This window comes from Daphnia pulex, chromosome 1 (assembly GCF_021134715.1).
Source record: "Daphnia pulex isolate KAP4 chromosome 1, ASM2113471v1".
NCBI lineage: Eukaryota > Metazoa > Arthropoda > Branchiopoda > Diplostraca > Daphniidae > Daphnia > Daphnia pulex.
In genome coordinates, this window is record NC_060017.1 from 673,205 (window position 1) to 699,693 (window position 26,489).

The window sequence follows — 26,489 nt, forward strand, 5'->3', positions numbered from 1 at the left end:
CAAGGACACAGCCGCAGCCCAGCAGCAGTGAGTGGGCAAGTGGCATATAGATGTGCTGTGTATTGTCTTATTATTCTATATGTAAAGAGAGAAGCCGTTATAGCTAGCATTGATGAAGCTGTCGGTTGGAATTTTGATGTTTCTCTTCTCTTGTGTATACATCCAACATGATGTGGCGTCTCGCCGAGCTTTTTATACCGGAAAAGAAATCTTTTTTTATTAAAAGCCAAACGTTTCCGTGCAGCGGTCCCTTTCTCTTCTGCACTCTCCACGGTTTCACGGAATTGATTCGCCACACCGACTGCTGCTGCCAGGCTGCTGCTGCTGCACTTTTTTCTTCTCTCTCTCTTGTTACCCGCTGCTCGAGTCTTTCAAATAGGCTTCACGTCACGTTCCCTGAAAGCCTCAAATGACCACTTTCAATGCAGCAGTTATATGTACCCGGCAGTTATATGTACACATAAAGACCCCTGCAACTGGAAAACGACCCAGTGATTAAATGTACCGCACTACTACTACTATACGACTACCAACACTGAATGTAATATATAGTACTGTATCTATGTTTATACGGCGGATAGTCCATATTAATAGAGTACACTGGCTGTCTATCCATTTACCGCGAGATCCCGCGATGCCGACTAGACAAGATTCACTTTTGCTCGTAATTCGATAGAGTTTCCAATGTTTTCTTGTGAAAACAATTTATTTTCCCTTTTAGATCCGCATGTGAGTTTTGCCAATTTGCGGGGCCGTGGATTATTCCCAAGACAGGCATCAAGCAGTTACAGATGCCGGGAGGGAAGCTAAGGAAAATGGCAAACTTGTTTTTTATGTGTTGCCACTTGCCAGCACAGCCAGCAACATGGCGAAAAAAGAAAGACGAAAGAAATCAGATTCCGATGTTGACTTCCTTCCCCTGCTTGTCTGCTATGGAACGCCATAGGGACAAAAAATTAACTGCTCCAAAGTAAGCATTAATTTAGTGTTCTTCATAAATAAGTGCTCAAAATTTAATGCTCTCTCGCATCCGCCCTCTAGCGGGCGGTTCAAAATATTTCGCTATCAATGAAAATACTGTAGGCAGCGTACGTACGCCGCAAGGTACCCGAAGGGAATGTTAAGGGTATTCTAGTTGGTATAGTAGTATTGGTATAGTTTTACAAAGACAGAGTTATAGAATAGTTATAGAATAATAAAAATATTCCGTTATAAAGGTAGGCCTATTATTAAGATGGATTAATAACATTTAAAAAAAATTTATGCCCTTAGTTTCCGGAAGATTGTAATAAGCAAAAATCGAGAAAGAGATTAAAAGAATATTTCCGCATGTTTCTATCCAAACATTAAATAAAAATTAAATTCCAAAAAAACCTAATATGATATGGCGCGGCGTAGGGGTAAGGCGTGACTTTGGTGCGGCGGAGGCTTCGCCCCGCCACCCCACGTCACACCGGATCTTGTTAAAATTAAATTTAAGTAACTACCTATCAGCACTTCTGTTACTGGAGATTGATAGCGTTCGGTGATAACATACAGTGACTTCTATTCTATCATACAATAGTAGTCGATTGTCACGTTACGTTTATATCCCTGTCACATGTCTCTGTATTATCGTCTGCTGTAACAGCTATTGAAATTCTGTCAAAAAGTAACCAGAACTCCGTTTGATCAAATGCCTGAATCGATTGCAGCCAAATTTTCAGAATAGATGTAAAAAATTGTAAGCTACCGATTACTGCCATTGAAATGCAATAAAATTGTTGATTACAATCAATAATTGCCAAAAACTAGTGCATCCATCTATGTAGTGTTACGAGAACTGAGGGTGCCCATGTAAACCATACTGCAAACGAAACTTTGACCAGTAACCCTTCGGGTAATTGACAATTGAATATCGATTAAAATCTAATTTTCGAATACATCAGCGTCGATCAGCGTCTGCCCCATCACCTCCGTCACCACCCTTCTGTCTTGTGATTTTTATCGTGTCTTTTTATGATTCCATCTTTGTCGAAGTAATCTTTTGACTAGTACTTCGTCGATACTTTTTCTTCTTCGCCAGCAGAAGTAACAATATTAGTCCTGGCATGTTCCGATGTTTGGAATCCGGAATCGCCGGAATCCGGAATGGATGCATGACGGATTTCAGGATTCTCGGAAGACATAAGGGGTTGCCGGGTTGGCAAAGGTGATGAGGCAAGAAAAAGGGCAAGCATTCGAATTTAGAACTCCCATAGTTAAGCTAAATATTGGATTTTAATTCGATATAACTTCGAACTCCTCTCACGAGCGGGCGGAGAAACGAAATACCGCCGAAAACGCTTGCTACAAGGCCCAAAAGTTTGCCCGGCTCGAACTGAGGACTCGGACGGACTTGTTGTCCAATCTGGTCGATGATCTTCACAAGAAAACTTGCGATTTCCTACACCTGTCGTCGCCACTGCTAAGCGGATCATCTCAGGCTGAAGCCCCCGCCAAAACGGAGGCCAGCCAGCACACGGCGCCCGTCGGCGGAGGCGCTCGTTTTATCGACACGGTTCGAAAAGCCCTGTCGTCGGCCAGACGAGCTCAGCAAGAACAAGGTGCTGTCGCACAGGCCTCTGGTGCGTCCAACAAGAAAGGTTCGATGAACTGGTCTAACGCTTCGTCAGACTCCACTCCGGCCAGCACGTTGCGTTTGAGCAGCAAAGGCAGCAACATGAGCGGCCTGTCCAAAGCGTTGATGGCTGCCGACAAATCGTCGTCTCTGTCCTTACAGTTGGCCGTATAACAGGTTGGCATGGCCTCGCCGTCTACTAGCCCATCGCTGGACACTCCGCCTTCGTGAATCGCTCGTATGACCGTTCCTGATAGCGACGACTCGTCATTGAACAGCATCGAGATGGAGAACATTCACCAAGCGGCAACGGGGTCGCGGATGACTGGAACCAATCCAATCCACCACCAACAACCTCCGCGTCCGCCCACCGAGGACTCAGACACGGGAATGGAGAGCCTGTCATCAGCCGAAACTCCGGCCACGGCCAAGAGATTGAGCGGCAAGTCGTGTTCCTGCTATGGTAACAACAGCGAGTCGGAGCCAGGTGGTCATCACCAACCGGAAGAGGAGCAACAACATATCCGGCTAAATGAAACGCTTCAACAGGAGGTTTATAATCTAAAGTTCGACAAGCTAGAACTACTCAGGCAGAACGTGGTAAGTAGATTTGTCCTGGTATTGACGCTGGGATTTTTCATTTAAGAAAAAGGAAATCTAATTGAATTGTTGTGTTTTCAACAGAGTTGCCAGCGCGATATCAAGCGATTAAAGGAGCGTGAATTCCAGTTGCATTCGGAGCTGATCACGGCCAGCCAGGAGCTCCAGCGCTTACGCTTGATCCTTCGGGATCACCAGGCTACATCGTCCATGTCTGCTTACGAGGGTTCTCCTGTTTAAATAGGGGCACGAGGGTCCTCCATACAACGTATCATCATATCTCAACAAAATTTTAAAATATATCTACTACGCATCATTGATTCAACGACAACTACACACCTTCCGACGTGATGGATCACACATTTTTTCCCCCATTCGTTATTTTCAGTTTTTCCTTTTCTTGATTTTCTTTCTTCCTTTTGTTGGCCCTCTCGTTCATCTCTGTCCCACTTGCCTCTCTCGTATAACCAAAACTGTTATCTCTCTTGAGCGTTCCTGGAAGGGGGGTCGAATGACGCGAAATTCTCTGATTGATTGTATCAGAGGGAGGAGTAACAATCCTATCTTATTCCTGTGTTTCATTCACTGCTGATTGTGGCTTATCGTATTCATTGTTATATATATATACATATGTATATATATAGCCTATTTACCTACCAAAGAGACTGTTGCTTCATATTTTTTAGTATGACGCACGTTCGGATCATCTAGAAAGTGTTTGTTGGTTTTTGTTTACGTGTCAGTCCCAGTGATGAAGGAGAGCGACAGAAACTGGGAGATAGACGGCGAAGGAAAGAACCGCTGGGGAATGCAATGTTAATATAAAGAAAAAAACAATTGATGTATATTTGGTCAACCTTTTTGCGTTTGTGCATGGCCACGGTGCACAGTTTCTTCTAAGTCAAATGCGAGGTCAAATCGGGTTGGCAACTCAAAATTTGGGTGTACGAGGATTCAGAATCTCAGAGATTCCGAGAGATTCTGAGAGATTCTGAGAGATTCTACGAGATTTCCGCGAGATTCTGAATCAAGTTTTCCCCAAAATTCCGCTAGAGGCGCCACTAGTCCTTGGCCCAGTTTCTGTACAGAAGCACGATGTATCAGGAGAGGTGGGCGAACACGAGAGGAAAAAACTGGGCCAACTTTCGGTAATCATTCTCACTTCTGCCGCTAGGTTCTCTAGTGTTAGTGGCCCTGAAATCTGGCGCGAAGTTTAACCATTGTGGATAAAGCATCGCGGTTTAAGGGTGTTTTATTTCAGTAAAAATAAAATTAACACCATGCTAGTTTGTAATAACGTAAAATCAATTACAATTTATTGATTTCAATCAAAGAAATTTAAAAAAATAAGTAGTGTTGTCGTTATTATTGGTCATTGGTAGAAAAATAGTTAAAATTTTGGAATCTAACAAACGTACTCGTCATAGAGGGGAATAGTAATTGGGAGCATGATATACCTGGTCGTTAAGCCCAAGAAACTGATTACTTATTGCCTTTTCGCAAGCAGCAGTGACATTTTTCCTGACATTTTTAATTGCTAGTCGAAGATTCTATGACATAATTGGATGTTAGTTAAATGAAGAAGAACGAAATTTGTAAATAATTACAAATTTTAATAGTGTACCTTGACAACAAGTTCTTTCCGTTGAATTTTTTGTTTCAGCACTTTTGATTTCATTTAAATTTTCTTCTTTCTTGCGGACATTCTTTCAATTACTGTTTGCCTTGACATATACTCCAATGTCCAAGTGAATCTTTTCGAGATGTTCACACAAGTAACACATATTACCTTTACCAGATAACAGTCTTAGGCAGAAACGGGATCTGAAATTAGCATTTTCCTTGATACAGGTTTAGCTTTAGTTTTTTAAAATTTTCACCTCTTGTTCCTTGGGTTGTGTGTTCCAGACCATTCTCTCCAGCAAGAGTGACTTCAGCACTGTTCACATCAGATGTTGTTCGACCATCAAGTTTCTCTTCTGGTTGTTTATGGCATCCATTGTTTGATAATGGAGAGGTGGTTTTTTTTCCGATACTTTTTGTTTGGGGTTACCCCATCTTTGTAATCTGCATAATTTAAAATCAGTTCATGAATCATACAGGAATTATTTATAAAGCAAAACTTACCAAGAACAAGAGTTGGTATGGCTGGCATCATCTCTCAATTTCCAACGACTCAATGGGGCACCACCATTTACAGAGTTCTTGATGATGAATTCTTCTTTAAAATGTCTAGAACACACATGATCTTTTCTTGAAAATTTTCTGTCACTTCTTTCAAGATTCTTTCCCCATAAAATGAATTGCCTTTCTTCTTTGGGTGGTTTAAATACCTTAGCATCATTTTCTTTTGCTGATTTGTATCCCGTAGAACATCCAACCACGAAACACTTCACCATTTCGCAACACGATTTATCAAAAACACATCACCCTAAGTTAAAGAACGAAATTATAAAACGAAACAACGAAATGGAAAATCTACTATCAACAATGGCAGACGCTTTACTTCTGATAATTCGCGCCCAATTTCAGGGCCACTAACACTAGAGAACCTAGCGGCAGAAGTGTACACAATTTCAGAAAGTTGGCCCAGTTTTCAGAGGGGGCGCCCTACTGCGTTTGCCCACCTCTCCTGATACATCGTGACAGAAGTATGCACTATGTTACGTAGTGGGCGTAGCTCCGTTTTGGCATGCTCTATACAGCTTATAGACATGTACATCGTATTATCTTTAAGATAATTTACTGATAGGAAAAGGTGCTAAATAGGTTTTGTAGTTTCAAATAAGATGAAGTAATCTGATAGTTAGAAATTTGATAGGTTTGAATTAAAAGTCCAGATTATTAATTTTAAAATAAAATATACGGGGAAAATTAACTTTAATTGCTGGGAATTAATGGCATATAATCAATAAAGTTTTTTTAATCATAAATTTTTCCCACCCCATCCTCCATTCATGAGCAGATAAAAAAATGTGTACGCCACCCAGCGGTGGGAAAAAGGAGGGAAAATTAAAGAAGATTTAGCGCAACCCATATTTTTACATTTTGCAGTATTTCTAGTGCATTTTTTACAATTGGAGCTTTTCAAAGACCAAATTCACAAAATATCTGGAATTTTAGACGGTTTTGGGGTAGTTTAAAGTTAAAAAAGGGGGTAAATTTAGTGAGATTCTGGAGATTCTACGAGATTCTATGGGATTCTACGGGATTCTGTGAGATTCTGAAGATTCTACGAGATTCTGAAGATTCTATGAGATTCTTAAGATTCTGGAAAGATTCTGAAGATTCTGACAAGATTCTGGCTAAGGTGTACGAGGATTCTGGGGAGTTGCCAACGGGTCAAATGCGATTTACTACGATGTTCAAAAACGTCATTTACGTTGTGAATCCCATCTCTGTGTCTTACACTCAATAGAAAACAACTACTGAAGTCATTCCCGAGAGAACGTGTTTCATTCACAAGAAACTTTGAAAATTCCTCCGTTATTTTTTTTTGTTTCTACCGCTCGTTCTCACGAAAATTAGCAATTATCACTGGTTCCCCTCCCCCTAATGTAAACACACAAACACGTACAAAACACGGAAACTCACAAAGTTTTTCCCTAAGCGGACAATCAGCTTCCCTCCTTGTATTGATCAGTTATTTTTCATTGCGCCTCATTTTTATTTTGTTTGTTTTCGGTAAATAGTTCTCAGTTGATTTAATCCTGTTTATATTTCCTGCCCCCTATTCCCCACCTCCTCGCTACGCTACGCGTTATTGGAAACTGCTGTTTGATAGACACCTTGTATGTACAACATGAATGTTGATATAATACACCCGCCAAAAATTGTACCCGAAAAGAAGCCATGGAAAGGAACCCATTCTGTTTTGGCTGTCGTTTTATTTTCAAACGGGAATATCTGTGCATTCAATCGTTAACTCAATAAGTCATCAAAGCTTCAAAGCTTTTTTTTAAATAGTTGACTTGCTAAGAGCATTTTCCGCTGCAAAGAGAAAGAGTGTATAATGCTTACGAAACTACAAAGGATTCTAATGAGACCTTGACAAGACAGGTATTCATTCGTGACCTAACGGATCAAAGAGTTCCCTATTAGCTATTACGGGACTTTAATGTTCTCTACTTTTCGTGACTTACGGAATATAAAAAAAATCAACAAAATAGTTTTACAATCACCTTTCCCCCGCCTTTCCCGCTGCCGCGGTTGACAAAAGTAAAATACATCCAGTGTAGAACTGTCGCCTCCTCGCCATAAAACTGACATCTATTCAGTGCATCTTATTCTCAAATCGAAGTGTTATAATAACTAAACCTGGAAAATGTGCATGAAAAACTACAATTTGATTGTCAATTAAACAAGTTGCCATTTTTTGAAGATGCCGTGGTTTGAACTCGGGACCTTAGGGGTCAAAGATAACTACCGTAACCACTAGACCAACACAGAGTGATTTAAACAGTTTTATTTTAAAAATAAAAACAAAACAATAATTTAAATATTTAGTCTATTGCCCTTCAGCCTGACAACAGAAGTCTAAACGAGAGACCATCTAATCAGACAATTTCTCCCAGTATCCCAGTCCCAGTCTAGTGGATACGGGGGTTTTCTCCTACCCCTGAGGTCCCGAGTTCAAATCTCGGCATCTAAAAAAAAATGGAATCTCTTTTAAAATTAACTTTTTTGTCGTCTTTTTTCATTACTTCTTTAATTAAATGATAGAAAAATAATAGGAAATGATTAATAATCGCCAATGAAATGATTTCATTGACGTCACGACATTCGGTCAAAATTGACTTGCATGAAACGTGATTCGAAGCAACATTACGATAACTTTGAATTTTTCCCGCTTTATGGTGCAGGATTTGGACAGCTTTTTCCGTCTCTTGTCACTTGTCGAAATATTGACGGTGAGCCTAGGACCTAAGGTCCAAGGCTATTGCAATGCGGTTATTCGTTTTTACCCGCAAAGGAAATTCCAGACAGCCTGTCTGGATGGTTTCATTCATGATTTTTTTTGGGGAAAGGCATGACCGGTGGCTAAATGAGCTTATTACTCCTTTTACCTTCTTCCCACCTTTCGCTTTGTTCCTAGCCCCCCAAAATTAATACCAAAAGTGAAACATAGTTTCCCGCAATTTGGGTAGGTGGCTTTCAAAATAAAATCGGTGTTCGGATTTTTTTGGACCATACTGTACACTAACGCATTATAGGGTTTTAGCCGGGCCTCGCACCCAGCGTTTTGTAACTTTTACATATAGTATAATCCTTGGAGTAGGACACACTTGGTCCCTATTTTCTGTACGGTATTACACCCGCGCTTGCAAGTTGCTCGTCGACCCTATGCAGTTGATGTGTGTATATGCATAGAGAGTTTACGTCAAAGTAAAACAATCAGCAGAATATCCTTTCATCACATATGTTATTCTCTATATCGGTCTTTCCTTATTCTCAAGTTCTTTTACCGAGCCCCGACGAGAGCATCTATATAGTACATGTACACACAGACGGTCTCGGTTCTTTATTGTTATATTTTTTCTCCTTATTTCTTTGGTCTCCATACCAACCAAAATTCCTAAAACACTACTTATAGGCTACCAGCAGTCTATACGTATATTGCTATCTATAAAGTCTTTATATCTATCTATCTACGTTCTCATCATCAATCTCCCCGTACCCTTATTGCTCCTTCCGTCGGAATAACGCGACAGACAAAAACTTGCGTGAATAAAGTTTCATCCAGACGAGAAATTTGGCCGTAAGGAATTGAATGATTTGACTGCGGAATTCAAAAGTAAAATAATAATACCAATATACCAATATACCAGTATACCAGTATCATATTCTCCGCTAGAAATAATTTTCTAAAAGTACTCAAATAACTGACAAAAGTGTATTACGAAAAAAAGGTCGTGGTTTTCAAACGAGAAGAACACTTTTCCATCATTTGCTGGGCGCCAAAGGAAGATGGATTAAAATGGTTATTCTCCAATTGAGGCTGATGGACCGTTAATAGAAATGTAGTTGGCTACAACAAAGAATAGACTTTGTTCTCTGCGAGGTTCTTTGTGAACATCATTCTCTTGCCTATAGATACGCTATTGTGGTCGGCTGAAATATGAACGTTGTTTGTATATGACGCACAAAGGCCAACCAGAACTAAACAAATATAGCCATCATCTTTGCGATACATCAAAGTCGGAGATAACATGCATGTCCTACTTTTTCCCGGTTGATGAGACGAGGCTTCATCGCAGGTTCTCAAGGTTTTTGTTGACCTGTGTCTAGACATAGACACACATTTTGTTCCGTTCAATATTACAAAAATTGCATCAATTGAATTAAAAACGTTTATTTGAAGTGTAGACCCATACTTTACCTGGGTCTATATATAGTCATTGCTCACATACATGGACGGATTCGTGTTCAAACGCATCGATCCGCCCTCTCTTTCTAGCAATACTTTTCATTCGTTGCTTTGCTGGCACACCGTCCAGTTGGTTCGCAGTACTCGCAAATCACTATCTGTTTGATTCTGATTCGAATGTTTCACATCTTGATCTAGTATATATCTCTGGATGAGAGGCTGCTGCTTATAATATCTGAATACCAGCGGCACAACTATATTATCCCGATAGTGCTGCCGCTCGTCTGGCTATATGCACACACATTGTTGGATTATTACAGACGCTAAGCTGCAGCACGGTGCACAAACAGATGTACGTACATATATACTCTGCGTCTCTACGGTAGTTTACCATCAATTTCGCTTCGCACCTACGACTGTCGGAAGCACCGCGCGTTTTGTAGTTGTTAGCAGCTGGATAAAAAGCGAAATAAAAAAGTCACAAAATAAAATGTGGGAAGGAAATCACCAACAACTTCCCCCCTTTTTGTATTTTTTATTTCGGTGCTGGGACGTTCCTCTCCGCTGATGGTTTCTTTGTTCATCTCCGATCCACTTGTATAGCAGCAGCAACGACGGTGACTCAATAAGAGCATGCATTTCCGGTTGCTGTCAATCTGCTTTGCTCGAGTGCTGTCCGCAATTGCTCTCTCAATAACTCGAGCATAATAGTTCCAGGAAATCCTAGATCGTTTTTTTATTTTTTACTTTAACTTTTCCTCCAACTTGCGCTGAGCAAAAAAGCCGTCAACTCGTTTTTGGCCAAACTATACACTCATCGCGTTTCTGATGATTTTTCTTTCCTCGTCATTTCCTTTCCGTGAATTCGCATGCTGATCACATGATTGATTGCTCCGAAATAACACATTTCAACACTGCGCTGCGAGGAAAGATTTCTGTTCGTCACGTTTTTTTATCGGCCACGTTCACTTCTGCACCAGATGAGTACGTGATTGCCATCTGTGAGTGGTGTGGTGTTGTAAGTTTTATCAAACGTCAAGTATATTTTTTCTCATTGAAAGTTTACTACTTTAATTTCAGCGTGGGCGGTTGCATTATCATACGAGTCTCGTGATTCTATTCCGCACCAGCAAGCGACTCCACTCACCGTATCTAACAGACTTGATTGCTATTTCATGCATTTGTTAATAACCTTTTTATTTATTGTATGCAAATTGATGCGAGTAGGAGGAGAATGGCGGATGGAAACTTCGTTTTCGTACTTAAATGTAATTAATATTCAGGATAAAATTAATTTAAGTTGTTAAATGATAAAATGTATGCAAATAAGCCAAAGGGAAGGTAGTAGTGTCCGGTAGTGTTTAAACTGGATACACCCCCGTAAATCATTGAATACGCGCTGGACCTTAATTGGACCACACCGTATTACGATTCGATGTGAAATCGAGTCACAATGTTTTCGTTAGACACACACTTGCGTTAATTCTTTAAAACGAGAATTCCTGGAGGTCTTCCTTCTTTTTTATCTAGAGAATCAGTGGCAACAACCCTGTAATGAACGCGCAACACAGAACGGCGTCTGCAATCTGTGATCAGTGGCTTTCACAACACAAGATACAGTGCCATCAAAACATCCAGCTCTTTTCATTTAACTGTTATTCATTTTAATCAAATCTTGTCTTTCACCCATTTTTTTTCTTTGCGCGATTAAGTATTTAAGCATCTTGCAAATTTGAATGATCTTTTATTTGGTGCAAACAGCGTTGCATGCATCCCGGCCTTCCCGGGTATTTACTAAAGAGAAACTACGCAAGAAGCGTCTGTAGTGTGGACTCGGCATCAACCTTTCAATAATTTCACGTTTTGACATTTCTTTCTCGACTCTTGTTAAGGAGAACATAGACAGAAAATTGTATCCGTAATTTTAATTATTAATAAAATTTTACAATTATAGTGTGAACTGTTACGGGCGACTCCGAGATGGCGTGCAAGCAGCCAGAGAAGCAGACGGACTCGCGTCGCTCGGTGTTCTGGGAGTTGGATCTGTCAACTGTCAAGTGGTCTAGAGCACATCTTTTTGGACTCAGCTGCAATACACTGATTGTTCTTCTATCTAAGGAATCTAAGTGCATTTGACGAGCGTTTGCTCGTTACATCTGGGGGCTCATCCGGGAACCCATTACTTTTTGAACCCGGGCCAATCTAATTTAATTGTTTTTTTTTTCTCTTTATAAGACAACTTTATTATCAGTAATTTTCTCAATCAACCACAATCAACCAATCTTCAAGGTAAATCCAAATCCCTCATTATAATGTACAGAAACAATAAAAAATTCTTTCTACTCCCCATAGAAAAGGTGGTCTTTTCTTGGCTTTTGCTTCTTCTCTGTAATTCTTTTCTTTTCACGATATAATTTCAATTTTCCCATCTGAGATAGCCCCTTTTTTTCTTCAGTTGGAACAGGCCTAAAATCGGAAAAATCCTTAGAATTTGTGCTAGGATCAGTAAGCCTTCTGTTTGCGTCATTATTGCTGCTTATTTGACCCGATAAATCTTAAAAATAAAATAAAAAATAAATCTTAAATCTAATGCGCGCATGAATTAAATAAAAGGTTTTTTTCAGCTTTTTCCTTTTCTTTTTTAAGTCAATTTCAAGGCTACGACACAATAAAAAATTCTTCCTACTCCTCATAGAAAAGGTGGTGTTTTCTCGGCTCTTCCCTTTTCTAATGTTACTCTCTTTTTTTCTCGATATAACTTTAATTCTTCACTCCTAGAGAGTCGGCAAAAATGGATAGCCTCGCCTTCGCTCCCTCCCATAGTAATTGTAATTATCCCGCCAGTTGGGCAAGTCCAAGCAATGATCAACACGGGGGCGTGTATTTCAACTATTGATTTTAATTTTGCACAACAATTGCATGGGTCCATTCACCCATGGGAGGGAGAACCTTTAGTGGGTTTCACAGAGGAGGAAGCCCGGCCGATAGGCACAACCAACGTTACCGTTTTTTTTGAAACTCCACGTGCAACATAACGGCGGCCGTCATGCTGAAATCCCCGGTCCCCTTTCGTCCTGTCGAAAGGGTGGGTCGACTCTGCTCAACCGATCTTCACATATGAAGACGGTAAACTCGCAATCCTTCCCTCCTCCCCCGTACAAACAATTTGGAAGGGTAAGTCCGCAGGGAGGACCCAAAACCTCCCACAGCTAAGCACCTCAGCACCATCACAGAGTCTCCGGAAGAGGAAGAAGAGAATCTACCACACCGTGGTCGCCTTTTGCGTCGCCACATGCGTCGTTCTCCGGATATTCGAGACGAAGCGCCGACTCGTCCCGGATCGATAGCATTGCTAGTGTCGAGGGACGTCGTAATACCTCCTTATTCCGTCGCGAGTGATTCTGGAAAACTTATGTCGAAGGAATCCGGAGACTTGGTTTTCCAACCTTTTCTCTATTGCGGCGACGAGGGAGAGCTTGTGAGTCCAAGGTGCGCCGTCAAAATCGATGGGGGAAAAACTGAAATTGAGGTAACAAATATAGGACGTTCACCAGTATTACTGAGGCAAGGGCAGGAACTGAATTCGATCGACCTGGGGCAAAACGTAACCATCGTAGCGTTGCGTGCCCAAAAAGTCAGCAATGGAAGACAACGAGCTTGGGGTAACACTGGATGACTCCCTTGACGGGAGCCAAAGACGGAGACTATAAGCGATCCTTTCAAAGCACAAACACCACTTTTAGAAAAAAACGGATGTCGGGGAGATTCCGCCTGAGAAACTGCTGCAACAAGTCATTAACACGGGAAACAGTAGACCCCTGTCCGTAGCTCCACGTAGAATTTCACAAAAGGAGAATACGGTCGTAACGAACACGTCCAAGAAATGGGGAAGAGTGGCGTCATTCAGCCGTCGGACAGCCCGTGGTCCTCGCAGGTCGTTCTGGTCAAGAAAAAGGACGGATCTATTCGATTCTGCGTAGACTATAGGAGGCTCAATCAGGCTACCACTCTTGACGTGTACCCGCTTCCGCGAATCGACGAAATTCTAGACCGTCTGAATGGAGCGTCCTTCTTTTCTACCATAGACTTGTACAGGGGCTATTGGCAAGTCCAAGTCGATAAAAGTGACATCAAGAAAACAGCTTTCGTCACCCAGGATGGGCTTTTTGAGTTCAAGCGGATGCCGTTCGGGCTTTCCAATGCGCCCGCAACGTTTCAGCGCTTGATGGATTAGGTCCTGGCTTCACACAAATGGCTGCATTGCCTCGTATACATCGACGACGTGCTAGTTTACTCAAGGGACTTTGACTTCCATTGCGAGCGCCTAGACCTCGTGCTGACAGCCTTGGGGGATGCGGGTTTGGGTCTCAATATGTCGAAGTGTTCGTTCGTTCGTCGCGAGGTTGTTTACTTGGGCCACAAAGTAAGTGGGGAGGGAATTTCGCCGGACCCACAAAAGTCAGCGGCAATCTCACAGCATCCACCACCTACCAACGTCAAGGAACTCAAGCATTTTTTAGGCTTGGCTTCCTATTACCGGAAGTTTATCCGTGGGTTTTCGACCGTAGCGCAACCGCTTATATCGCTGCTAAAAAAAGGAATGGAATTCGTTTGGCACGAACCACAGAAACTTTCCTGTAAACATCTAGTCGACGCCCTCAGCTCTCCTTCAACCTTAGTTCATTTTGACGAAACGGCCGAACTGTTTCTCAAGACCGACGCAAGCTACGCTGGGTTGGGTGCCGTACTGACACAAAAGAAAGATAGGGAAGAAAAAGTCGTCAGCTTCCTGAGCAGGAGACTCCTCACGATAGAGGCCAACTGGTCGTCCAACGATTTAGAGTGCTTCGCCGTAGTATGGGCCATAAAGAAACTCAGGCCACATCTGTACGGTAGGGAATTCTACAGTGACAACGTAACAGCAGTGTCACTGTTGAGGAAAAAGGACCTCACGGGTAAATTTGCACGCTGGGTCATGGATCTGGCCGAGTACGATTTCAAAATTTTGCACTACACCTAACGTAGTTGCGGACGCACTTTCCCGACCCCCCACAACTTCCACTTTTCCCGATACACACCACGCTTCCTTGGAAGATGTTTGCGAGCTTTGCTTAAAGGGAGTCTCTTTTGGGGAGGGGGTTTCCGATTTGGTTGTGGGAAAGGCCACAGACAAAAATTCTCTTCGATGCCACAGTTTTCCCTTAGGATAGCCACATTATCTAATGTAATTTTGGGGTTGATGTTCAGCCAAGAGTTGGTATCCTAGCCCCTCCAAAATTGTCCTGTTTCTCCCTACCAAAATTGACCTCGAAGAATTGTCGCTGGCGCAACATGCAGATCGTACTTTTAAGACTGCAATCGAAAGGCTACAAGGAAGATCCCCGCAAACCCAAGACGTTTTCCGACTTAAAAAGCAAGTCCTGTATCGATGGAACAAAAGGAAAAGCGGGCATTCATGGCTCCTTTGCGTGCCCAAGTTTTTAAGAGGCCAAGTCGCGAGGGCGTGTCATGTTGATCCTTCCAGTGGACACGGAGTCCAAACAAATACTATAGAGAGAATCCTACAACGGTTTTGGTGGCCTGGTGCTACAAAAACATCCCGACGACTGACACTTAGCTGCCATTTCTGCCAATTGAGGAAAGTTCAACGTGGGCGACCAGCGGGCCTAGTGAACCCCATTTCCCCGCCTTGGCAACCATTCATGAGGTGGAGTATGGATCCCATGGGGCCATTTCCAATCACTCAAGCGGGAAACCGGTACATCATTGTGGCCGTAGATTACTTCTCTAAACTAGATCTCGCCCAACCAATTCCGTCCTGTGCGGCAGGACCCAAAATTAAATTCCTAATTGATTGGGTTATCAACCGCCATGGAGTACCGCATCACATCGTATCTAACCAAGGCTCCGCCTTTACTTCAGCAGCCTGGCGTGATACGCTCTGATCACTAGGAATAATACACATGCTAGCGACCAATGAACGGCCGTAAACCAATGGCTTGGTAGAACGGCAGAACGCGGTCATAATGGACAAATTCGTGGCGTTCGTAGACAAGAAGGAAAGCTGGGATGAACGAAATATTTTAACAAGGGAGAAAAAATGTGGTGGAATATAGATAGTATAAACCAACATGCGCACACCTGGCGGATGGTGTAATCGATTGGTTGAAACTTTGAGATTGTTAGTAGGGCTTCAGTTTAGGTAGAGCAGGGTAATTTAGTTATAAGCATGGTGAAAATGCACTGGAGTCTGCATAAATTTCCAGATATAACGCTTTTGCCAGTGGATATAATTCATACATGATATGTTTCAAATTGTCCTATTGGGTAAGAGAACTATTGATATATGATTTAAATAATTACCTACACATCTAGCAAATGACTATGTGATAATACAAAATAACTGATGCTGTTGTAAAAGTATTAAGGAAATAAAAGATAAGCTCGATTTGATATCCAGGCTTCCCTCTCATAAATATTAAAGTAACTAACTGCAAACAAAAAACTAAGGGATTTTCAGAATTACTGTCACATTTAGCATTATTTAATTTTAAAAAAGGATGTATGCCAAATGAGATCAAGTTCCAGCTAGAAGAATGTTAGTGAAGCCGAAGCGACAATAGTTATTTATGGGATTCATTTATTTGGCCCGCAATTCCCGTGCATTGTACTTTCCCGAACCCCTCCTCCCTCCCCCAAAAAATCTCCCTTTTTAATGTCTCTCGTGTTAATGTCTCTCTTTTTAATGTCTCAATTTAAAATAAACATAAAATAAACAATAATTACCCAAATAATCATTTGCTTAGGAGTATGATGAGAGTTTCTTCAATAAGGAAGTGCTGCAAGATTCCAAGAACTTCAAGAAGAAATTGGTTGCAAAAGAAAATGCCACCAAACGCCTAAAAAAATACTGGCAATTCACTTTGATTGATTCACAATTTTTTACTTTAATTGCTACCGTGTTTCTTTCGTTGCACAGTGGAACCCGGACCTACTACCACGACTGATTTTTTCGGGTCCGGAAGAAAACCACCCGAAATAAGTTGAGCCCGTTGCTAAGCCTGTCTATTATATATAGAAATGTGTAAATAAAAGGAAAACTAGAAAGAAAAAGTGTCATACCTTTACTTATTATTGGAAGTTTAACGGTATGACACCCTCCAACAAAGTTCAATTTCCAACAATTACCTTCTTTTGTTTTCAAACTTTGATTTTTAAATTTTTATGCTCTCGTTCTGCAAGTTGCCCTATTTCACCTTGTTGGGTGCAACTTAATATCATAATAGTACCAATCTTTTTCATTATTCACTTTGCGTTTCAACTATTTTATGCCCAACAAAATTGAAAGTGTGTTGGTCATTGCTCCCTCTATTTACGTCTGTTTCAGCTTCGTAAGCCGCCGAATCAAATAATTTCTGCTGGAAGCATGAGTAAAGTCTAATTTACAGACGACTTGGATTGCGGCCAAATCTCAAACAGTAGCGCAAGGCATTACGATCAACTCACACACGCCCAGTTGTCGCCGCCTCATAAGCGGGGTGGAAATGAGGGGGGGGGGGGGGAGAAAGGGAATAGAACGGGTAGAATAAAAATCTATTTTCAATTTAAAATTGATTACATTAAATATCACGCGAAAAATCTGAAAATAAAGAGTGTTAAAAGGCTTGTTAGTAGCTTGCTCATAATTTAAAAGTTTTCCGCGTTGTTTTAGCTTTACCCGTTATTTAATTATAGCTCTTTAAATTACTCTTATTTACATATAACTCTACGGAGCATTCCCAAAATTATGGCTCGTCCAAAAACCTTTCCTTCGCGTGAATGAAAAATTCTAAAAAAATAGCTTAATCCTACCCTTAATGGTTAAGTCCCAAAAATTCATCGCATTCTGAAAAAATAGTAATTTTGGGAACGCCAATAAAAAGCTTTTTTCATATGGTTCTCTAGCGCGTTCCCAAACTTTAGGTAGGTACTGTAGTTGGAAAGCTCAGTAACTGTAAGCCCTTCTATGAGCCCAAAGATTATGCAATGATGATTCCGGTTGACGGGTAACTCTGCTGCTGACGTATGTTAAATTATTATCAAATTAGGTGTTATATTTTTTTTTTAATTATTACCATTGATCCCCAGATTAACTTGGCCGTCAAAGGAAACAATTTAGTCCAAAGATTCAAATCGTACAACCCCAGTTCCAAAGAAGTCATAGTTTGAATCCTTCAAACATAGAATAGAAAACACAATTTAAACATAGAAAGTGAATAAAAGAACTTGAAAAATGGAATTAACTTTTAACTTGTGACAATCAATGGACTTATTCACTCATTTACGGCAATAGAAAAGTAAATTATAATAAAGAAAGTAGATCAAAGGTTTAGGAAAAGAATCCACGGCGAATAATTTGTTCCTGAAATGGATTGTTCATACGATATAGAAGGCTACACAAACATCGCCATTTATTGCCACCATTTTATAGAAAGTGGCAAGCTAAAAATGTATGACAAACATTAAACGGGATTCACATTCAGCGATGCTGATTGTGTGTGGTTAATCAGCGTAACCAGCAGTTCGTCAGAAAGCGACACGAGAAAGCAAGCAGCGAGTAAACAAGACCCAAAAGAGACGGGGTGAGGTGAAGACGGGACTGTTGAAGGCGGGTGCGAAAGGGTCTTGTTTTGACCTTTCTCGACTTAACCACCAAAGAATTTTCTTGAACCTAGCAAGTTTTAGAGCCCAGTGGGGTGTATAAGCTACAGAAGGATTTCTTACGTCATATCAGATCGATCATCTGCTTTGCAAAGTCGCTCAAGTTTCTCTCGTGTTTTAATGGTATGTTGTTTTCATTTACTTATTTTTGCAAACTATTTCTAACAATGTATGTGCTCTTCTGTACAATAATATGGCTGATAATCTTTCAACGAGTGGAAGTGAGGACGAGAATACTGACGAAGATGTAGAGAATGTATAGTAAAGACGGCGAACTCTTCAAGACTGGTGACAAGTATTTGTTTCACACTGCTAAAAGATTGTACGTTATTATCATACTAATTTTTCTTAACTGATGTATGTTCTACTAAGATATATGAATTGTGTTTCAGGAAAACATCTGTGTTGTACCGGTGTCAGGGCTAGAAATAGTTTCATTGCCATTCCCGTCTAATTAAAAGAGACGATGTTTACCGCAAAACAGGGTTTGCACATAGCCATCCAATGAAGCAGAAGATATCGGGAGAATTGAATTTGTGAATGAATGTTGTAAGCGAGTGATAGAACAATGCACTCCTGTTAGCCTTAAATTAATTTTCGATTAAGTGCAACACAAGTAAGGATAAACACTTGAATGTTATATATTCCTTATTATCAATAAATGTATTTTCTTCCTTTAGGTGTTCAGAAGTCGTCATCGGATTTAACGGAGCACTTGAAAAACGGATGCAACGGATCAAACAAGAAAATAAGACACCACTTCCAAGGACATTCGACGAAGCTGAAGATTTGCTTCGTTTGCTACAACAATATTGGTAAGAGGAAACGATAAATCGCCAATTATTTTCTCTTCTAACTTTTGTAACTGCTTTTTAAGAGAACTCGAGATGTTTCTGATGAATTTTTTGAAGACCCGTTTTCGACTGCTACGGGAACGGCGCTGCTTTCTCTTTTATTTTGTGGCAACTGTGGGTTCTCTCCTTCACACAAAACAAATTCACGCTGATGGAACTTTTGAAACGGTCCCAAATTTGTTTATCAATAGGTCTGCAATCATAATGTGTTTAATTGGTGCAAATCATAACCTTTTTTTATTTACTTAGCCATTTCAAGTAGCTTAAGTTTTTATTAGCGAGAAAACGCTGCCCCTTTATAACATGGTTATGGAGGAAATACTGGAAGCTGTTCGGAGACTTGGGGACGAAGAAGGCCTGGCGTGTGAAAGAATCATTTCTGATTATGAAGAATCTATATTTTGTCTGCTTTTCAAACATCATTCCAAGCTGCGCATACGCTTGGGTGTTGGTTCCACTATGGAAAAATATGTATCAAATCATAAGTTTCACTGCGCTTCGTTCTAATTAGTTTTTTAGTTCTTAGATTTACACGCAATTATCCGTGTCCAAAATGCCGTACACCATTTTAAATAGTAATTGTGTTTTTCCTGCCTTAACTGTCTTTTGAAAAGAAATAATTTTATTATACAGTATTTTTGGTGTTCTAGTGTCAGCAACCACAGCTTACTGATGGGGTGCGGGATCAGGACATGGTTGCCGACAACAAACGCGGCCAACGGCCGAGTACGTTTATTGTAATTGGCGACTTACAGCTCCTTTGATCGTCTCGCCCGTTTATCCCGCGTGTCGGCCGCCTTTTGCCATTCGGGAGCAAACAAGCGGCGGTGAGTCGACAGACAATCGCGCACCGGACGGTTAAACACAAGTTGTGCTGGCGATGCACCACCTGAACGGACGCGTTGCAAAAAGTTAATACTTTTCTTGAATTCCGCTTCGTCAAAAGCGCCCGACGTCAATGAACCGCGAATGAGGAACTTCATGGTGTTGATCTCGGCCTCTGTGCGGCCGTTTGATTGGGCGTAATATGGCGAAGACGTGAGGGGAGGATTCCCCAGTCAGTGAGGAAACGCCGGAATTCTGCTGCGCCAAATTGGGGCCCGTTATCGGACCAGAAGGTGACGGGAACTCCTACACTGGAAAAAAAAGTACGGATATGGCCGATGATAGCACGAGCGGAAGTTTTGGTGTCGCTAAATGCGACCACGTGAGGCCAACCACTAAAACTATCAACCATGACGAGGAAATTACGGCCGTTGACGTCACCTAGGTCCACATGAATTTGCTCAAAAGGGCGAGTTGCCGGTGAACAACGACAAAACGGTTCAGGTGGTGACGACGGGAGGTGCTTATTGCACTCGTCACAGTTTTTGGTGGCGTTTACAATATCATTGTCGATGCCGGGACAATAAACGGAAACGTTTATGTTGCGTCTTGGTGCATCACCAGCAAATTAAGCAAAATTGATGCACGGATGGATTCGACGATCATATTGTGGGCTTCACCGATTGTTAGCCAATCCTTTACGCACCAATAGGGACGCAATTTACTGTCCAAATTGCATTTGTCGTTCGGAAAACCTGCGTTTATTTGACTCTTTAGTTTGATCATAATGGGATAATATCCTGACTGTTACCAAGAGTACAATTTCTGCATTTCCTTCAAACGTCAATGGTACAAACACCATATGGTTGTCGTGCATTTTTTTATAAGTCTATAATGATACAGTAATTGTTAAAATTGGCTTCGGCTGGAAGAAATTCAGGAAAACATTCCGATTGAGGTACTCTACAGAGGCAAAATCATACCTGATCTACCAAACAATCCTTATCGTGGTTGAAAACAATCTGTCAGTAAATGATTATGGTAACTTTATAAAATGGAAAAGTTGTATACTCGCTTAGTCTAATAATGAAAACATTATATTATTTTGGATTCAATAGATGATAAACTTCTGGAAACAGGCGATGAAACAATTCAGCCAATTGATGCTGAGCAAAGAGATTGCACAGATAAATCAAAAACTGTGCAACAGAATCCTCATAGTTAAATTCAATCAGTGAATAATGGTGTAGCTTATGATGGGGTATTTGGAAATTTGGAATGCTGGTATCTTGCACACACCCGACCAGAGTTGCCGATAGTTGACGATTCCAATTTTAGTACCATTTTCACTCTCTCGTCTACGCATACCATATTCCGGCTGTCCCTAAACTGCGAAAGCGAAACGCGAAACGCCTAAAATGCGGAACAGCTGTCAAAACGAACAAAAGTTTAGTGACCATTTCGTGGGACCTAATGCCGAAGGGCATACTAAAGAGTGAAACCTCTTGCAAAAAAAAACTTTTTATTTTCCTCATCAGAGTCTAAATCGACGGAGTAAGGCCCCCATGTTTCATGACTCCCGCTATGGTATTATAAGGCGTTGAAGAGGAGGGACAATAAAATTTGATTTCTTCTTCCGTTACCGTCTATCTTTCTATTTACATTTTATGATCAAAGAAAAGACAGAGCAGCATGGTACCCGTACGCGACAGATAGCTTAAAAGTACTTTTTAAGCTTAGAAAAAACGCAAAAATTTCGTTTTTTACTAAAGATTTAGAAAGCCTAACTTTGCAACACACAGAACCATGAAATATATAAGCTAAACATAGCTGTTCTCGTGGTGAGCTAAGAATTGCTGTTTTTTCTGAAGCTTGATTCAGCTTACTCTCATCTATCCTAGAAAAAAAAGGGGAAATAAAGAAATTGCGCGCGCGCACCTTTCTCTAAGCTTAACTAAGCTAACCTTTATATTTCTAAGCTTTTTCGCAAATGTTGGGTCACCTTTCCAATTGCGGATGTTATGAGGGTTTGCTGCGTTTTTTGTTGACGGTCACCGTTGGTCCTGATGTGGCATTAATTGATATGTTAAAATTCTCAATAATGAATACTACCAAAATTACACCAGATATATTTTTCTCTTCTCTTCTTTTTCTCTTTCCCTTAATCCTTTTAATGCATCGTTATCACTTATTAAAATTACTTTTTACATTGCTCTTATTGAATATATTACTCGATGTATATTTAGCCTTTAGTTGATATGGCGCAGGTAGTTGAAAAGCGCAGGGTATATCCGTAAGAAATAAGACTATAAAATATTCAATTTATCGGTAAAAATAATAATTTACATTATAGAATCTAGATTAAGAGAGCAGATGATGTACATATCGATTGCAGCATATGCTGATTATTAATTAGGAGAAAAGTTAGCTGTTTTCGGCTGTTTTCAGCTTATATAATCGTTAATTTTCTAATCATAGCATAGAATAAGCTTACATTAACTTAAGAATTATATAGCATAAAATCAAAAAGAAAATCTTAGCTGTTTTCAGCTTATTTTTTCCCTAGATGATAAAAAGAAAGCTTGTCCAAGCTTTTATTTTCATTACTTTTATTATTTCAAGTAACTTTAAGGTGAATCCGGGATGAATCAAAACCAAGGAAGAAAAAGTAAAAGTAAGTTCAAGCTTATTAAAAAAAAGTATGACCTGAGTTTAAGTCTGCTTGGTAAAATATAAGTAATTTTCAGCTTAATAAAGCTTGAAGATAAACATCATCGACGGAATAAAAAAAATCTAGCTACGTTAAGCAAAACAAACCTAACTCTTGGGCTACTATATGAAATATAAGCTAATGTAAGCTAACGTAAGCTTGGGAAACGGGGAAAAAATAAAAAAGCACTTTTAAGCTATCTGTCGCGTACGGGTATGGTGGTATTTTTAAATGATGTATTGGATAAAAACAGAAAGAAACTGTGTAAAAATGCAAAATTTAACAATTTAACGCGGATAACAATCATGAAATTAGGCTACATTAAGATATTTTAAAAACTTGGACAAGGGAAAAATAGACAATAAAAATTCATTGAGAAAAAACAACCAACAGTGTCCTTTAGTCTGGGGTGATTAAAAAAAAATAATCATTCGCAATCCACCAGAATGAGACACTAAACATACCTGTGGGAAACGCTACTGACTGGAGAAACGATCGAATTTGCCGCTCTTCAGAAGCCATGAAACAAAAAGATAGGTTTAGAACAAAACACAAGAACATGAAAACTTTAAAACCTTTAATATTCTCAGAATTCTAATGTTATCATTGTTAAGATGTCACCAAGATTTTGTATGACAGGGATAACAAATCATCACATAGTGCAAGAAAAACGAATAAGAAAACGATAAACACCTGTCACAATAATTTCCCCGTCACAACAGAAACAGGAAGATGCACAACGAATAGACAAGTATAAGAATTATTATGGACATCTTGTTATTTTTGAATTTTAAAATACCTCAGAGAATGTAGGTAAGGATAAATTAGGTGATAGATCGTCTCACCTCAGATTCTTCTTCTAAGGTTCTTTCATCACACTCATTTATTTCTTTGCGGAATGAAAGTAAGTTAATTTGAAAAAAAAAACACCAAAGCTGGTTTCCGGTGCCGGACAGAAGGCCAAATAGACAATGTGCATTTGTGACTCTAGACCACAAATAAAAAATTGCGACACTAGGCCCGAAAGAAATTGTGCGTTAATGACAAATGCCCAAGTGGTCATTTGACTTTAGTGACAGAAGAACAAAACTCTGAACATCATTAGACCGAAACGTCATAAGACCAAAGCGTCTTTGGTATTTAGCGACACGATACCAATGAGACCTGGCAACGCTGAGCAGACGATAGTGGGTTGTTATTTACAAACAACTCTAAGCGTCATGGATTATTCCTATTTCCTACTAGTAATTTTATCTTTACTCAATTGCGAGTGAAATTCCAACGATTATATGAGGGAGAAATCCCCTTTGAAGCCATATATGGGTTAGTTATTTATTAAAACAAAAAGCCAGTTCGCTCAAGATCAACCTTTGAATTTTCGTCGAACAGGGTCACCTGGGACTTTCTAGCCAGGTAGAACTGTGTTAAGTTCAAATTACATCAGGGTAACATCAGATTTGCAGAATAAAAGTGGTTCTATTTAGAATACAGTGGTAAGCACACATTATTGTGGTATATTCTCATTACTGTTAATACTTCGTTTTTATTTTCAGCCTTGCAAACCGAAGAACTGAAACTTCAAATCCAGTTTATGTTTCATAGACATGGCAAGGAATGGTTTGGAGATAAATTGGCGTGTTGGTGTGCATGTCATTAAATGATTGAAGGTCCTGTCTTTGGATTCAAGAATTACTTCTATGAACTTACTATCGTTTGGATACAAACAGCAATCACAATGGCCTTATGTAGATCACATTTTCTTGTATAATAAGCTATTTCTTAATTTATGGTTCTATTTAATTTGCAGCATGCACATCCTTATATCTCTCCAGTGGTTAAGAATGGAGCTCTATTGAGACTACGATAGAGACAGGACACACACTCAGCTGGTTGTAAAGCACGGTTTAGAAATGTAGAACATGAAACATTTTTAGCAATTCGCTACGAAAATTATAAACTTTCAGGTATTAACTGGTTATTCCGTGCTATAATAATAGCCTTCCTTTTCTTGAAATAATTTGTTTTTTAAGTTTCAACAGACATTGATAATAAAGCTGGCTAGAAGCCATGCTTTTCAGCAGAAGTTGTGCGATTTCTGACAAAATGGCAGAAGACATGGGACCTCACTGGTGTGATTCACAGCTTGGCGCAACATGTTTGTCCCAAAAAAGATAACTAATGAAAGATAACAAATTCAAATTCCTTGTCTCTTCAAGACAAAAAGTTGTACATATCTTTGTTGGAAATAAAAATGCAATGTAAAAAGCGCACTAGATGATCAGTTATTCCAGGTCCCTGTTGTGAAGTGAGAAAAGAAGGACAAGGTGGGTTGTTTTGGGTTTTGGGGCAGGTTAAGACTTCAACAGGTGAAAACATTAAAAAACAACAGCTTAGCGAAGTTCAGCACTTTTCTTTACATGAAATGCACGCGATGTAAATGACAAAATAGTTCGAAATTATTGTTGCGCAGGAAGAGGAGGCTGACAAATACACATCAAAGATAAAACGCTTTAAGATGCAGTCAACTCCTCTTGTTACAAATCTTTTGAATTTGTTATTGGCTGTTATTGGTTCTCCAACTGGGCCGGATTTTGCAGAGGAAAAGCTATTAAAAACTCCTGTCTGCAGTCCTGGCACACACTTGCTCGGAGGCGAAAGCCATCTTCCCTGTCCACTCTCTCCTGCGATAATTCCCCAACACAGTCTTCGCAAAAATGATGCTCACAGCAATCGATCCACAAGTCAGCGGGCCATTCCTGACATATGCTGCAGACATCGAACGGCCCCATTCTGTGCTGGGGGATCAGAGCGACCTCACGGCGGGGCAAGTCCTCTCTTCGAGGTAGATTGGCGCGATGCATTTGTCTATCCCCCACAATTCCCTCAACAAACTCGTCGCTTCTACGGCGAATAATGCGGATACGACGTGGCTCCGGGGCCATCTCCTCGGCAGGTGGAGCATTCTCCTCGGGAACTGGAACTTGAGGGATTTCTACGGCACCAATGGGATCAACGCGAAGGAGTACCTCGAAAGCGATTCTCTCAATTTGAACGGGTTCTCTGAAGATCTATAAGTAAAGAGTATTGACAGAAAATTTTTTTTATTTGGGGGCATGCATTCAAAGGCAATCAGTATAAAATTCGTACCATTTGCTCCTCCGCATGATTGTTCATTTGAATCACGCCATCGCGATTGAAATAATTGGATGCCAGAATTAGGAATTCCAAGAGTGTTACTCTGTTTTCTTGAAGGCGACTAGTAGCATCGGCTATTTGTCTGTCTCGACGTACGTCTCTCCTTCGCCTTAATTCGCGAACTGCCAAACCACCTTGTACCCCCAACAAATCGCGAATGGCGATTCCCGCCGCTCGTTGGAGATGTCCTGTAAAATTATATTAATCCGTCAACATAAGATTCAATGCACTACTTCCAATGGCCATTTACAACTCGAGTATTTATCAACACTTACCGATAAAGACCCAAAATCCTGGATGGGCTACCATCATTATTTCGTTCAATCCACGGTGCCACGATTCAATATGGTTATTTGTCCGATTAACTTGATTGTAGACAGAGAAGCGTGGGGCACCAACTTGATCCAGCCAAAACGTTCTTATGTAACCCAAAAATCGGGCCACGGATAGTCGGACTTGGACATCGGGGACTTCATTAACGGCTTGTGCATACAGTTGAATGGCTTGGAATGCCTCTTCTTTTCTCCCGTGCGGCAAGAGAGGAAGAGCAATACACATCCGTATAACTCGTCCGACAATTTGGATGTCCCGATACGCGGCAGTAAGTCCCAAGGAGCAGGCATATCGGTACATGGCCTA

The 26,489-nt window shown here is 40.4% G+C and overlaps 2 long non-coding RNA genes across 4 annotated transcripts; one reads left to right on the forward strand and one right to left on the reverse strand.

The window, feature by feature from the left end:
• Positions 1 to 4,486: 4,486 nt before the first annotated feature.
• LOC124195700 lies at positions 4,487 to 5,337 on the reverse strand. 2 transcript variants are annotated; one of them, XR_006875386.1, is made up of 3 exons: positions 5,080 to 5,336; positions 4,824 to 5,023; positions 4,487 to 4,749 (listed from the first exon to the last, which is right to left on the reverse strand). It is a non-coding gene; the product is annotated as an uncharacterized LOC124195700 (long non-coding RNA). The 2 variants fall into 2 exon arrangements; XR_006875379.1 differs by having other exon boundaries at positions 4,824 to 5,337.
• Positions 5,338 to 23,875: 18,538 nt separating this feature from the next.
• LOC124195778 lies at positions 23,876 to 24,918 on the forward strand. 2 transcript variants are annotated; one of them, XR_006875429.1, is made up of 5 exons: positions 23,876 to 23,978; positions 24,045 to 24,148; positions 24,209 to 24,400; positions 24,463 to 24,619; positions 24,686 to 24,918. It is a non-coding gene; the product is annotated as an uncharacterized LOC124195778 (long non-coding RNA). The 2 variants fall into 2 exon arrangements; XR_006875442.1 differs by having other exon boundaries at positions 24,695 to 24,918.
• Positions 24,919 to 26,489: the final 1,571 nt, after the last annotated feature.